We start from the raw sequence: 16,183 nt of genomic DNA, 5'->3' as shown, positions 1-16,183 counted from the left end.
TATACCAGTTAAATATTGTGTTGAAATGTGGGCTGAAAGTGGAACTTTCCATGTCTCCCCTTTTGTTATCATCTTAACTGCAGTCAGCACACACACTGATACACAAGTGCATCATTCCTGTACGCTTACCATTTCCCATTTTATAATTTTAATATCATATTTATATCTGCTAAAAACCTGCTGCATTGACATATATCTTCTTTCACAGACTGAAAGATGCTTTCAGTCTGTGGTTTTATAGATGCTAGATGCTATCTATAAATAATTAGGTTGATATTTCAACTGTGACCACAGATCTTTATTTGGCATGATTCTTGTTATTGGAGTGTATAAACTTTAATGTCGTTATGCCAGGGAATCTTTTGATTGCATCTCGTTTAGTAAGTATTTCGTTAACCTAGTTCGATATGAAAATGATTTATTTGACCTACAATTATTGGGCTTTTAAACAGAATTACACACATTAAATCTAAGATCATATCATTTTTGTTTACTTGTACTAAAAGTCTTTTTTTTTATATAAATATAAAATCAAATTAAAATAAAGATCTATATATTAAGTTACAGCAATTCTAATATAAGATCCCTTACTTACTTAATCTTCTTTACATTTTTTTTTTTTAATTTATATGTCTGAATTTGTTTTTGTAGCACTGAATCCGTTAGCTTGATGTCCGAGTGCTTGACCTCATTAAAAGGCACCAATGGCACATTGCATAATTTTTGGTTGGCAAATGACACATTGAGGTTCATGTCTCGTTACACATTACTTTATTGCAATGTGTGATATGTAAATATAATTATTGCTTCCGATTCATTTGATTAGTCTAAACCCAAGAATAATAATAAGAAAAATAGGAATCATAATGCTTATTAAATCTGCAAGGAGACTCGATAGGACTGCACAGCCCACACGCCCTGCCAACCCCAGTGTGTGCCCTTTTCCAGCGATTCATATGGGGCACGTCACTCGGGGCAATAAGACATGTGTGCTTAGATTATTCAGAGTGAATCCAAGTTAGGGATCGTGTGCAAAGGCTGTTTATACGGGATTTTGAGCATAATTGAGCATGAAACATTGTGACTGATATTTGGAGCTACTGACAATTTGTGTCAGTACTCCAAAAATCAGTCACAATTTTTATCTTTTCAAATTAAAATAAAATTGTGGAATTGTGATTAATACAATGCATATGGAATGATGGTTAATGGGTTTGATCAGCACATTACATTTTTTTTTGCTATATTTTCGTTCAATGTTCAGACTTATTATTGATCCTTTTTTTAAATTCACTTGACCAGAGTAGTGTCTTCATTTATGTAGCATTTTTATTTGATCCATGAGATTAATTATACCAGTTAAATATTGTGTGGAAATGTGGGCTTTTAAACAGAATTACACACATTCAATTTAGGATCATATCATTTTTGTTTACTAAGGCATTTTTGCTTTTTATAAATAAAAAAATAAATTAAAATAATAAAAAATGATCTATATATTCTAATATAAGATCCCTTTTTTCGACAATCGGCCACATTAGATCTGTGCTGGATAGATGAGCAACGTTTACTTCAGTCCACTGAGTAGGCTTGTAGACTGATCTATCCAGCACAGATCTAGGTGGACACGTCAACAAGTGATGTCAAATGCGTCGATTTTAAAAATGGTTTGTAAGGCTAATCACACTCACACCTGGTGGTATAATATGTCTCCTTTATGGTTTATGTCTTGTTACACATTACTTAATTGCATGTGTGGTATGTAAATATACCAAGTAGACCAAATTTGGTGTAATTTGCAGCCTGCGGTTATTAAGATCATAATATTTTATGTTTTCTTAACTTTCACTGTAAGGTGGGTTCTTGAGGGAAAAAATAAAGTTTATCTTGTAATATATGATATTAAATAAGGTATGGCATTAATCTTGCACGAAACCCAAAATCATGTTATTTTGGTTTAAAACAACTGATTTTGTCTTAGTAACTGTAATTCTGGAAAAAACTATCATACAATCGTATGTTTCTGCCAGTCTCTGCCAACCAGTTGGTGACCACTGGACCCTAGGAAATAGAAGACCAGTCATTCCCTTTAATCTACAACTAATGTTCAATAAAATCACAAAGCAATAAGTCGCAGTGACTGAAGCTATTAATCATCAAATTGATAAAAAAATAAATGTTGGCATTAAATCTCTTTCCCAAAGGCCGAATGACCATATGCTTGTGTCTGACTGTTCAACCTAATTGTCGACCAAATCCAATTAGCTCTTGATAAGGATCCAGCTCTGGTGAAAATGTACTATGATTACAGGACAATGGAAAGAAAGTAAGGCCAAACAAATATATACAAAATACAAGATGGAAGGTTGCTGTATAGTTTATTGAATTCTCTTCACAATTTAGCCATATTTTATGACTTGTATGAATGATGTTTCAAACATGAGGAATTATTCAGCAGTCTCCTTTCCCTAAAGAGAAAATCAAAAGAAGTGTAGGGTTTAAATGTGTAAAAGTCATTTTTAAAGTAAAGAATTCTAGGAAATTATTAAATAGTGGAAAAACCTGAACTGTACTTTAACGGTCCAATTACCTTTCCAGAGTCACGGCTCTTGGCCCTCAGCTTGTTGACCTGAGACTCAGCGATATCAGCACGTTCCTCAGCCTCCTCCAGCTCATGTTGAACCTTCCTGCACTTGGACAGGTAAGAGTTGGCCTGCTCCTCCTGTAGAAACATTCATAATTTGTCAGTTTGAATATAACAAAGTTGAACTGTGTATCCCTTGTTTTTCCTTGTAACTTACCGCTTCCTCAGACTGTCTCTTGTAAGCCTTCACCTTCAGTTGCAGCTTATCAACAAGATCCTGAAGTCTGCAGCCATTCTTCTTATCCTCCTCAGTCTGATGCACATTTGAAAGTGAAAAAATCCACATCATGTGGCCTTTAGATATGATCAAAATGCTATAACAGTAGAAACATATTTGGAGATGTAAATTGGACATACCTGGTAGGTGAGTTCCTTGACTCTCCTCTCATATTTGCGGACACCTTTTATAGCTTCTGCTCCACGTCTCTGTTCATTATCAACCTCTGACTCCAGATCGCGAACCTTGAGAGTAAAAGTGAATGACTCAATCTTGTCCTTACACTTCAGTAATACATTTTTAAATGCTGGCTGATTATTGTCTTACTCTGGCCTCCAGTTTCTGCAGCTGCTTCTTGCCACCCTTCATGGCCAGGTTCTCAGCTTCATCCAGGCGATGCTGCAGGTCTTTCACTGTGATCTCCAGGTTCTTCTTCATCCTCTCAAGGTGAGAACTAGTATCCTGCTCTTTTTTCAGCTCCTCAGCCATCATGGCAGCCTACAAGAACATGTAATATATTCATCAAGAGTTCCATTAAGTTCTCAAAACATAAATTAACAAACAAATATAGGCCTACATCAGTGATGGCTTTCTTGGCCTTCTCTTCAGCATTTCTGGCTTCCTGGACACTGTCGTCAACCTCACCCTGGACTTGGACCAGGTCACTTTCCAGCTTCTTCTTTGAGTTCAACAGGCTTGTGTTCTGAAACAGATTATTACTCAATTACTGTTAAAACATGCACTTGTTCTTGATATCGTATGACAGGATTCAAATGTTTGTTTACCTGAGAGTGCAGCAGTCCAACACGCTCGCTGGCATCCACCAGCTCTTGCTCAGCCACTTTGCGGCCTCTCTCTGTCTGTTCCAGAGCTGCCCTCAGCTCCTCAATTTCAGCCATCATGAGACCGTTCCTACGTTCCACCATGGCAGCCTGCTCCTTCAGGTCTTCCGCAGCTCTGACAGCATCATCAAGATGCAGTTGGGCATCCTAATATTCACATGAAAACAGAACTGAATAGTTCACAACAAGATATAAATGCAACTATATTCTATATGTGCAGTACATAACATCTGTGTTTTACCTTCAGTTGTCCTTGAACATTCCTCAGCTGCTTCTGGGCCTCAGCAGCCTGGCGGTTGGCATGACTCAGCTGGATCTCCATCTCATTCAGGTCTCCTTCCATCTTCTTCTTGATTCTCAGGGCATCATTCCTGCTCCTGACCTCAGAGTCAAGATTGGCTTGCATGGAGTCAATGACCCTCTGGCTGTTCCTCTTGATCTGTTCCATCTCCTCATCCTTCTCAGCCAGCTTCCTGTCAACCTCACCCTTAATCTGGTTCAGCTCCAGTTGGACACGCAGAATCTTTGATTCCTCATGCTCCAGAGTTCCCTAATGTATCAAATGAAAATTGACAAATTTGTGGACACTCAATATTTTATTTATTATGTTGTTTTGCAGAATGAATCCTCCTCACCTCAGCTTCCTCAAGGGCTGACTGGATCTCAGTCTTCTCTGTCTCCACCTGCTTCTTGGATTTCTCCAGCTCATGGATGCTCTTTCCGGTCTCACCAATTTGTTCAGTCAAATCAGAAATCTCCTCTGCCGAGCAATTTTACATTTTCTATAAGTTTGATACATATTTTACCACAACATAGCACGTTTAACATTATTTAACAAAAACTCACGTTGGAGGTTTTTGTTTTCACGCTTCATGGTCTCCAGATGATCCAGAGTCTCTTCATAGGAGTTCTTCATCTTGAACAGCTCAGTGCTGAGAGAACGAGCCTCTTTAAGACTTCCTTCAAGCTCTGCCTGGCCCTCCTCATATTTCTGCTTCCAGTCAGCCAAAACCTGCACAATATTGTGAATAAAGTAGGACATGCTTAGCAGTTGAAGAAGAATCGTAGGATACAAACATTTAAAATGTCATCTCAATGAATTACAACACACCTTGTCAAAGTTCCTCTGTTTCTTGTCGAGGTTGGCAGCCAGTCCGTTGGCCCTCTCCACATCAATCATGAGATCCTCCACCTCACCCTGGAGTCTCTGTTTGGTCTTTTCCAGAGAGGCACACTTGGAGTTCACAGCCTCAATCTGTTCCTCAGCATCTTGAAGGCGCTGGGCAAGCTTTTTCCTGTTAAAGTATCACATGTTTTCATTTGTAGACATTCATCAAAGATAATGTGCTCTTTAGCGAAAGTATTAAATGTTTGACTCACTTGGACTCCTCAAGCTCCTCAGTGCGCTGGATAGCATCAGTTTCATACTTGCTCCTCCACTGAGCCACCTCACCGTTGGCCTTGGACATTCCACGCTGCAGCTCAGCCTTGGCCTCCTGCTCCTCCTCAAACTGCTCCCTCAGAAGGTCACAGTCATGGCGGGCTGATTGCACACCATGAGCAAGGGAATTCTTTGCCTACATAAGGTGAAACAGATTTCGTAAATTCAATACATTTCTTGATCTTTGAACACTACCGTCTTTATGGATAAATTATACTTACTTTTACTTCCTCCTCATTTTGCCTCTTCAGCTCCTCAACCTGCTGAGTATAGGCCTGCTTGCCTCTGGTCAGCTGGGAGACAAGAGCTTCCTTCTCCTCAAGCTGTCGACCAAACTCACCTAGTCGGAGGAGGTACATCAAATAAGTAATGCATGTTGAATTTGAGAGAACATGTATTCTCAATTATATTCCCAAAGTGGTACCCCAAGAATTTCCAATGATACAAATGACTGAATAAAAAAGTATCAACCATTTTCTGTCAGCAGTCTTGCTCTCTGGGCACTGATGTCATTGACCTGGCGAGCATTCTCATCACTCTTGGCCTTGATTTCACTGAGTTGGTCCTCAAGGGTACGGCAAATCTTTTCCAGATTTCCCTGATGATTAAAAGTTAATCAATTTGAAATCAATGTTGATTTTTAGTTATTGATGTACTTATTATTTTGCATCATTTCTTAACACAATGAAGGCATTGAAGAATAACTTACCTTGGCCTTCGAAACAGCTTCCATGTTGCTGGAGAGGTCATCAATCTCCATCTTGTACTCGCTCTTCTCCTTCTCAAGCTTCTGCTTGACACGCTGGAGGTTGTCAATCTGCTCTCCCAGCTCTGCTACACTGTCGGCCTGCTTCTTACGCAGAGCAGCAGCAGTGGCTTCATGCTGCAGGGTGGACTCCTCAAGGTCACGACGCAGCTTCTGAAACTCGGCCTCACGCTTCTTGTTCATCTCAATCTGAGCAGAAGTGGCTCCACCAGCCTCCTCAAGCCTCTCACTGATCTCTTCAAGTTCTCTGGAGAGATCAGCTCTCTGCTTCTCAACCTTGGCACGTGCAGCACGCTCAGCCTCAATCTCTTCCTCCAGCTCTTCGATACGGGCCTAAAAGATGAAAATATTGAGTCAAGTATCCAAGTATGTCATTTTAGAAAACGTATATTCCTTTTGTATAATTATCCCACCTGAAGCTCCTTGATCTTCTTCTGAAGCTGTGCACCCAGGGACTGCTCATCCTCAACTTTGCTCAAAAGCTGGCTGGTCTCAAAGTCCTTCCTGTGAATAATTAATTAAAACATGTGTCAACTAAATTGAATCAGAAGGAATATGGAGTTCATCCTATTGTGGTTCAGAAAATACAAATGTATTACTTCTTGATTTTCTCATCAGACTGCTGTTTGTCGTTCTCAAGATCCATCACAGTTTCCTGAGCCAGTTTCAGATCACCCTCAAGCTTTCTCTTGGATCTCTCAAGGTCCATACGGAGCTTCTTCTCTTGCTCCAGTGAACCCTCAAGCTGGGTGTCAATAATTGAATATGATTAAGAACAATAATATTGGTTAATATTTACTAAACTCCATTACCAATATGAATTACAAGTTCCCATGAGCTCTTATATACTTACATCATCCACTTGCTGTTCAAGCTTTGTCTTGGCCTTGGTCAGAGTGTTGACTTTGTCTTCCTCTGCCTGCAGGTCATCAAGAGTCTGCTGATGTGACTCTTGGAGGGCTTTCTTCTCCTTTGTCAGCTTGGCAACGCTCTCATCCTGAGAGGCCATCTCCTCAGTCAGGTTCTTCACCTAAAGAAAACAAAAGGAAATGTAATACAAGCTAATTTGTATTATTATTTTTTAATCTTCTTTCAAAGCATCTTTATAAACCTTGTTCTCAGTGGCATGTTTCTCCTTCTCCACTTTGGCCAAGGTAAGCTCAAGGTCATCAATGTCCTTCTTGAGCTCAGAGCATTCATCTTCCAGTTTCCTCTTCTTGGCAGTCAGCTCAGCATTGATTTCCTCCTCATCCTCCAGTCTCTCAGTTGTCTCTTTGACTTTGGCCTCCAGCTGGATCTTACTCTTGATGAGTCCTTCGCACCTTTCTTCAGCATCATTCAGATTATCTCCTTCCTGTGTGATAGTTAGAGATGTATAACATGTAACATCAAATTTATCTCACTGTGTACAGACAGGGATACAAAAAGAATCTTTACTTACAGAAGCCACTTGCAGTGAAAGATCATTCTTCTCCTGCAGGAGAGAAACCATCTTCTGCTCAAGTTCCTTCTTCTTGGCCAGGGCAGCTGCCAGGTCAGTCTTCATCTTTTCATAGTTATCCTTCATATTGGCAAGCTCCTTCTCAGTTTCAGCACTCTTCAGAAGCGGCTTGATCTTGTAGTACACCTTCATCCATGGCCAGTGTTTGACATTCATGAATGAGCGGATGTTGTACTGAATAGTGTAGATGGCTTCCCTATAGAATAAAATAAACCATTATTTTGGGATGGTACTTGGCAGCTAAAAAGCTTTATGAGTTTTGAGCCCTATGTCTAAAAACATACCTCCTCTCTGTCATCTTCACATACTCCTTTCTCATGACATAACCTCTGCATGCAGCCTGAATCATTCCGACAAGAGCAGCCAGCTTCTCATCTCGCATCTCCTCAAGAGTACCCAGAAGACCAGCTTTGAAGAACACCTTAATGTAAGAAAAGACTTTTGTCAGCTAGTGACTTACAATGAAGTATAAACATAGTTTTTGACAACAATAAACAGACCTTGGTGTGTCCAAATTTGTACTCATCGTGAGGCACATCAATGGACCCAAGCAGTTTCTCAGAAGCCTTCTTGTTGTCAATAAACTGGCCGTCAGGGATGACACTGGCGTTCAGTACTTTGTACCTGAAGAAGACCATTATAATGTTTTTAACATTCATTAAATGTCCAAAGGCATTTGTAAAGTTGTCCTTGAAAAAGCAATTAGTTAATACCTCTGCTTGAAGTCAGCATAGAGGATTCTGCTGGGGAAGCCCTTTCTGCAGATTCTGATGCCCTCCAGTACACCGTTACACCTCAGCTGGTGGATAACCAGGAAGTTCTCCATGAGTCCTGTGACATGGGTGATAAATACATCGTCAATATAATTAGTTTGGTGTAACAATTCATATCCTATCCCAGACACTACACACATTTGTTAGTGCTCACTGTACCTGGAGTCTTTGACTCATTGGGAATCAGGCAACGCACAAAGTGAGGATGGGTGCTCCTCAAGTTGGTCATCAGTTTGCCCAAGTTCTCCTAAAGACACATCACAGTATTAAACATTAAATACAAAGCAATTTACTCATAAGGAACACATTCAGAAAAAAATTAAATAAGGCTTTATTTTTGTGTTAACCCTTACCCTGAACTGTGAAGACACGGTCTGCATCGAGCCACCCTTCTTCTTGCCTCCCTTCTTTGAACCCCCAACCTCTGTTTTTAGTTATAGGTAATAAGTCACAGTTAATTGTTCACGTTTATATTTGTAAAACAGAGCCAATCAATGGCTTGAAAATCTATGGATATAATAACAGACTGGATTAACAATTATAAACTATGCTTATATTCTATGAATGTGTACCTTCAACTACAGGTGGGTACAGGACAGGCAGCAGTTTGTTAGAGGACTTCTGGTACAGCTGCACAACAGAGTCATTCAGGGGATCCTTGTTCTTGTCCAGCCAGCCAGTGATGTTGTAGTCCACAATACCAGCATAGTGCATCAGGGAGAAGTGGGCCTCAGCCTTGCCCTTTGCAGGCTTGGGCTTCTCAAATGCTTTGGTCTTGCCAAGATGCTGGTCATACAGCTTGTTCTTGAAGGTAACGTCTGAGGCCTTGGGGAACATACACTCCTCTTCAAGGATGGAGAAGATCCCCATTGGCTTAAGAGAAAAAATGATTCATGAAACATTATCAAAAGTATTTGTAAGACACACAAAGAATAATGATATATAGTTATAGTATTCAGGTGTACCTTCTCAATAAGCTCAATGCAGGCAGCCAAGTCCATGCCGAAGTCAATGAACTCCCAGATGATACCCTCCTTCTTGTACTCCTCTTGCTCCAGGACGAACATGTGGTGGTTGAAGAACTGTTGCAGTTTCTCATTGGTGAAGTTGATGCACAGCTGCTCCATGCTGTTGTACTAGTAGGGGACATTTAATTAACCGACTTTTACGAGGTTTCAACAATTTATTAATAATGACTATTGTGTCCAAATGAAGGAAATGCAATCAAAAAAGCTGCCACTTATTTAACAACTTACATCAAAAATCTCAAAACCAGCAATGTCCAGCACACCAATGTAGAATTGTCTTGCTTGCTTTGTGTCCAGCATCGTGTTGATACGGATGACCATCCACAAGAACATCCTCTCATAGATAGACTTGGCCAGGGCACTGACTGAGTTTTTGACCTGAAATTTATTTTCATATAAAATCAACAACATTTTAGGCTCACAATAGACAATGCATCATGTTCACAAAAATTGCAACGCAAACACAATGCATTTTTCTTACCTGAGGTACAGTCTGTCCCTTGGTGACATACTCATTTCCGACCTTCACTCTTGGGTAGCAAAGAGCCTTGAGCATATCAGCAGAGTTCAGACCCAGTAGATAGGAAATCTTGTCGGCCTCTACAAAGTTAACGTGAAAAATGAATGTATTATTATTCTCTATAATAATGACTCCAAATGTAATACAATCAAATATGCACCAATATACCTTCTAGTGCACTGATGAATACATGTTAATGATTACCTTCATTGCCATCTGGCTCAGCCTGCTCCTCACGCTGCTTCTGCTTGAACTTCATGTTACCGTGGTGAAGCACAGCACCAGTGAACTTAAAGATGCCAACCTTGTCCTCACTGGTGAAGCCCAAAATATCAATAGCAGCCTGTGTTGAAAACAAATAACATTTAGAAAACATTTTGTAATGTATATGCCATGAGGAAAATATATAAAGTGTTTTCCAATCAACCACTGACATCAGTAGCATCCAGCTCCTCTTTGTCATCAATGCTGGCCACAGTGATCTGACCCTGACTGCACATGGGGAAGTCGTAGGGGTTGGTGGTGATGAGGGTCATTTCTGAGGAATTAAACAAATGTAATTTTTCTGCTCGATATGCTGCTAACTAACCAATAACTTCTGATTAAAAAATAATTAATCTTGCTTTGCACTTGCTTGCAATGTAATGTATGCAATTGTATTTCCAAATTATGCAATGGAAGATATAATCTTTACCAAAAAATATTTATTCTAGAGACCTAGCCCTAACTAGTCCTTCAAATAGTTGCAACTTCAGAAGTCATATGTCATATTAGAACAGATGAAGGCAATTCTCGAAAACACATCTTGATATTAAGTATATTCTTCACACTCTTACTATTATAAAATCTCACCAATGATCTCAGGTTTGTGATTGGTCATCATCTGGTAGAAGATGTGATAGCCTCTCTCATCGGGAAGCTGGAAGGTCACTCTTGACTTCTCAAGCAGATCTATAAGGCCCATTCATTAATCAAAACCTATGCCACTAATACTCTTGGTTGATTAATCCACATGTAGAACAAGATACTTACATGTCTCAATGTCAGCACTGGACAGTTTACCGTTTGCGTGGAAATGAATTCTGATGAATTTACCCTGTTTGCAAAAAATGTGTTTATAATCCTCAAAAAAAGACTCAAAAACTAAGTATCTTCAGGGAGGAATTCATTTCATACTTACAAAACGGGAGGAGTTGTCATTTCTCACAGTCTTGGCATTGCCATAGGCCTCCAGCAGGGGATTGGCTGCAATAATCTGGTCCTCCAGTGACCCCTATAATCAAACGTAAAAATGTGAATACATTTTTATTGAATCACAATTAAATTGTCATGTTCTTATCATGTGATATCTTTATTTATTGATACATTGATTTAATGTTTATTTTTAAACATTCCTGTATCTTTCCAGCGCCTTCATCCTTCTTCTTTTCTGCTCCACCAACTGAGATGGTAGCAAAGTACTGGATGACACGCTTGGTATTCACAGTCTTTCCAGCACCGGATTCTCCACTGGGTATGAAAAGGTGAATAAAGTCAATTTGACGTGTTTTCCAATGTATGTATCATTCTATTAAATTCATATTATATTAACAGAATCAAACGTACGTGATCAGGACAGACTGGTTCTCTCTATCTGTAAAAAAAATCATTCACATTTGCATGATTATGCCATTTATTAGTAAAAACAAGATAAGCTTAGAGATTTGAAACTTTGGATTCACAAACCAGTGAGCATGTTCTGAAAGGCGTTGTCAGAGACAGAGAAGATGTGGGGTGGAGCCTCCATACGCTTCTTGCCTCTGTAGGCATTGACAACCGTCTGATCGTACACTGGGAGCCACTTGTAGGGGTTTACAGTGGCACAGAACAGCCCAGAGTAGGTCTGAAGGAGGTCACAGAGATTCACATTAATGTTACCTATTAAAGATGCATATTACTTATGTATCATATATTTTCATTGAGGCAAAATATCTTACGTAGATCATCCATGCTGAATAACGCTCTGCAAGGTTATACAGCACAGCAGCTTCATTGAGATGGGTCATCATGGCCATGTCCTCAATTTTGTCATACTTGGGAGGATTCATGGGTGTGACATCGTCCTCCTTGACTGTCCTCTCCTAAGATATGGAAACCCATTTTTAGTTTCCTTACCAGTGCAGCTATTGCAACTTTCACTTTCTGTTGATACCAACAAGTTAGCCTCTGCAACAATCAATCTCTGCCTACCTCTGATGAAGACAAAAGTTTCACAGTGACTTTGCCACCGTCCCTCTTAATGATGGTACACTTTAGGTAAAGTTCCTTCACATCAGTGACATATGCAGCAGCCTTTGCATCGAATGGCGTGCTCTGGGCCGCAATCCTCTCCTTCTCTGGCTTCCGGAGGTAAATGGCCGCCTTGCCGTAAATGGCCATCTCTGCGTCCGTACTCATGATGGAGGCTTATTTCATGAAAACAAGCAAATTAATTATTTTTTTAACCTGTACACAGCTTCAAGAAGGTTTGGAGACGTTCGGTGATGAGAACATTAAATCCTTTTTACCGTTTACTTCCCTTCAGCCGCAGATGAAATGATACCTAAAAAATCAAATTATTCATTTTAATCAGTCAAAACGGTTACAAGTAAGAGTCTTATGGACATATTTTACTGACCCTTGAATAAAATGGAAAAACGAGTATCAAATCAAACACACGCACATTTTCTCTTTTATCCACATAACATTATCAGAAAACAAGTAAATTATGCTAATGATAAAAAAGCCTGACCTAAAATATACCAACAACATACAAAAATACATTATAATGGTTCCCAAAATAAATAATGAAAAATATGAATTACAAATTCATATTCTATACAAATAAATACATTAATAAATCCTGAATTAACTATACTCTGATGCATGGTTTCTCCAAAAATATATAATATCTCTAATTAAATTATCTCAATTAAATAAAAAAGGTCATCGGAGGAGGGTAGCTTAAATAAGGAAATAGTCATTTTAATAAATGAAAAGCTCCATGAAGACAAGATGGTAAAATCTCTACTCTCATGCAATGGTCCCTCCAAGACAGCAGCTGAAGCATCAGTCATACTTACCACCAGTTGTAATAAACTGAAATCCCCTGCAGTGTATCCATCTCATCTTCTGGCCTCTTTTATAGTGGTGGATCTGGAGTCCAGGCAGAAACTATATAAGGGCAGATCTTCCAAAGGCTTTTTCAGTAAGCGTTGCATTGGATTTATCCAGTACATTCATTAAGATTTGCATTATATTTATATAGTATAAATAAATATTTATATAGTATATTGCAATAGTTTAACTGCTACATCAACACACTTCCAACCGTCTCTGCTGGAATCCACATAATAATGGTTCTCGAAGATGTTCAAATTGAATGCAATATCCTCACACACACTCTAAATAAATAAAATTATGATTCTATAAATAAATCACATTAAAGTTCATTACAAGTGCTTGCAAAATTTGAACTGTGAGACAGAAATTATTTTTGGCAGGGTAAGACTTTAAAATCATTTATGTCATAATGCCAGGGAATATGATTTTATAGCGGCCTGATATGGGTGTGTATAGTGTTGCATTTATTAATACATGTTTAGAGTGCACTCATTACTCTAAATTTTAATCTATTATTTTGATTGCTCTTTGTTGCTCTAAACAGCATCTATTTTTCTATATTTCATTTTTCTTTCTATATCAGTCTTGCAAGCTAGATCATATAATATTTATGTTACAACGAAAGTAATAAATAGTACATCATATTAGTGTTACATGGATAATTAAGTGAATGATCATCATGTTTACTTGGTCCAAAAAATTAGAATATATTATCACTTTCTTATTATTTAGTTTAAGTCTCATGTTTATGAGTGAATGCACGTGATCTGTAGCACTGAATCTGTTGGCTAAATCAAATGCCCCAGTAAAATGTCATAGTTTTATAAAATTTACTTTTGTGGCTTAAAGGTACAATATGCAATTTATTTTGCTTAAAATGTGCTACAAAGATCCTTCATTAATGTAGGTGCTAACTTTGAGGCTACATGGATCAAGGTAAATCGCTCAGACTCTAGCGGTGTTAAAAATAAAATACATCCCAATAATTCAACAGGTTAAGCTTTTTATGAGTCAAGTGGTCACCACATGATGAGTGTCATCATGGCCATCAGTGCCCAGCACTTTTCGCTCTTTAGAAACATTTAGGTTTAAAAATGATAAACCTTAACCTAAAGCCATATTTGCTTGCGTTAAGATTCCATTGGTTTTAGAATGTCAAACAAAGCTTTAATTTGATTCAAATTTGGGATCCAGCAATCCTTTGGATGGTTAATGAGTTTTTATGACATCATGTAAGGGAATACGATTAAATAGCGTTCTGATACTAGAGGGGATAGTGTTGCATTTATTTATACATACATGTTTGAGTGCGCCCCCATCACTACTACCATTGCTGCTTATTTATTTCATCAACCTTCTATATGTAATTAATATTTCTTACATTAGAAAAAAGGATATGACAATATTGATTTACTCATAAGGTTGAAAGGCTTCATGGCTCTACACAGCATCTTTCTTGCAAGCCATAAAGGGATCAAATGATGTAAAATGGCGCTTGCGCGTGTGTGTGTTTATTATTTATTGAACAGAGAGCAATCTTTGTTCTAGGAACTCAAGGTAATTCATTATGTATGTGAACAAATGTCAATTGATTTTAAGGGTGGTGCATTGAGTAAAACATTGCTATGGTGTTGTGTATGTAGAGTGAAATGGTAAGTGGACCACATTTATATGTAGTGCTTTTCAGACTGTGTCCACCCAAAGGATTTAACAATTGTTGCATCACACACACACACACACACACACACACACACACACACACACACACACACACACACACACACACACACACACACACACACACACACACACACACACACTCATAGACGGGAACAACCATCTCTAGAGCAACAGCCAATACATCGGAAGTAGTTCAGATGAGCCTTGCCCAGGGATAACTCACTTTCCTACGAACCGGGGGGCGAACCAGCAACCCTCCGGTTGCCGTTCAACCTGCTTTACCCCCTGAGCATCTGCGACCCAGCTGGAAGTGGAACCTTTGATGTCACCACTCCTTTTTATCACTCCTTTTTACCCCTCACCTAAGGGGTAAGGGGTAGAAATGGGATTGGGCCTTAGAGATATAGAGAGTGATGTTGACAGTAAGGCCCCGTTTACACGAAGGGAAAACGCAGATATTTTCACACGGTTTGGCCTCTCATTTACACGAAAACGCTGTTTTTGTCACAGAAAACAATCATTTCTAAATGTAACTTTGTACACATTTGTTACTAGGCCTACTCTGCTAAATATATATGTAAGGGATAATGTATAGAACGCCGGTCATTATCGGGAAAATAAGCACGGACAGGGCGAACAGTACACCGACCGACGCGCAGCGAAGGTGCTTGCTTCGCCCTGAAGGGGCTTATTTTCGACAATGACCGGTGACGTTCTATACATTATCCCGCTTATTACACGGCTACTTGCCAAAACGAAAAAATAACTTCACATGGTGTGTCTTTTTACAATTTATTCGTTACCAGCATTCTTAGTGTTGATCAGCAGAGAAATAATTTGTCCGCAAAGACGGTGACGTCGCTTAGTAACGGAAGTCGCTGGGCTTGACAAGTCACTGGACTACTTTCCTCTAGTAGGGAGAAGGATAAAGCCATGCAAGCCAATCAGAATTCTCAGAATCAACAGCAACGAATAACACAAGCGTCTTCTTGTATATATGAAATATGACGTTAAGCATTTCCTGGCGCATAATGTGACACCTAAAACCCTGTTTCTCCCCGTTGACACGACAACACATAACCGGCGTTTTCAGAAATCTCCACTTTGGCCAAAGTTTTTAGAAATGATCGTTTTCTGTGACAAAAACAGCGTTTTCGTGTAAATGAGAGGCCAAACCGCGTGGAAATATCTGCGTTTTCCCTTCGTTTAAACGGGGCCTGAGGCTGGGGAGAACCCCCAGCCAAAGCCTACTCCCCTCCCCCCTATCCAAAAAGGAAAATACATAAACTGCTGTCTGACCTGGGTTAGCATACCTAAAATAAAACAACCCCCAAACAGTGCAGGGGTGGGCTACCTGCAGACAGTTGCATGTGGTGGTTGCTGGGCTGCCTCCCCAATCGTCCACTGGGCTCCAGTGTGTTTTTGGACAAAAGGGCTGGTGCTGGCTGCCCATCGCCGCTGCTGGTGGCCAGTGCATCCCTGGACAGTATATCAACTTTAATGTGAAGAGAAATTAGGAAAGAAATTACGGAAGTATTGGGTTTGATTTCAGTTTGTTGGATTTTTTTCTAACAAACTGGCATGAGATACTTCTCTGGAGTGAGATGCTAGGGTGAGGAGGTAGAGCGGG

The 16,183-nt window shown here is 39.3% G+C and overlaps 1 pseudogene; it reads right to left on the bottom strand.

Moving 5' to 3' along the window:
- Positions 1–2,361: 2,361 nt before the first annotated feature.
- On the bottom strand, positions 2,362–12,176 carry LOC132455088 (myosin heavy chain, fast skeletal muscle-like; annotated as a pseudogene).
- Between the last annotated feature and the right edge of the window lie 4,007 nt (positions 12,177–16,183).

This window comes from Gadus macrocephalus, chromosome 4, assembly GCF_031168955.1.
Source record: "Gadus macrocephalus chromosome 4, ASM3116895v1".
In the NCBI taxonomy this organism is placed as follows: Eukaryota; Metazoa; Chordata; class Actinopteri; order Gadiformes; family Gadidae; genus Gadus; species Gadus macrocephalus.
This window is presented reverse-complemented; position numbering and strand designations above follow the sequence as displayed.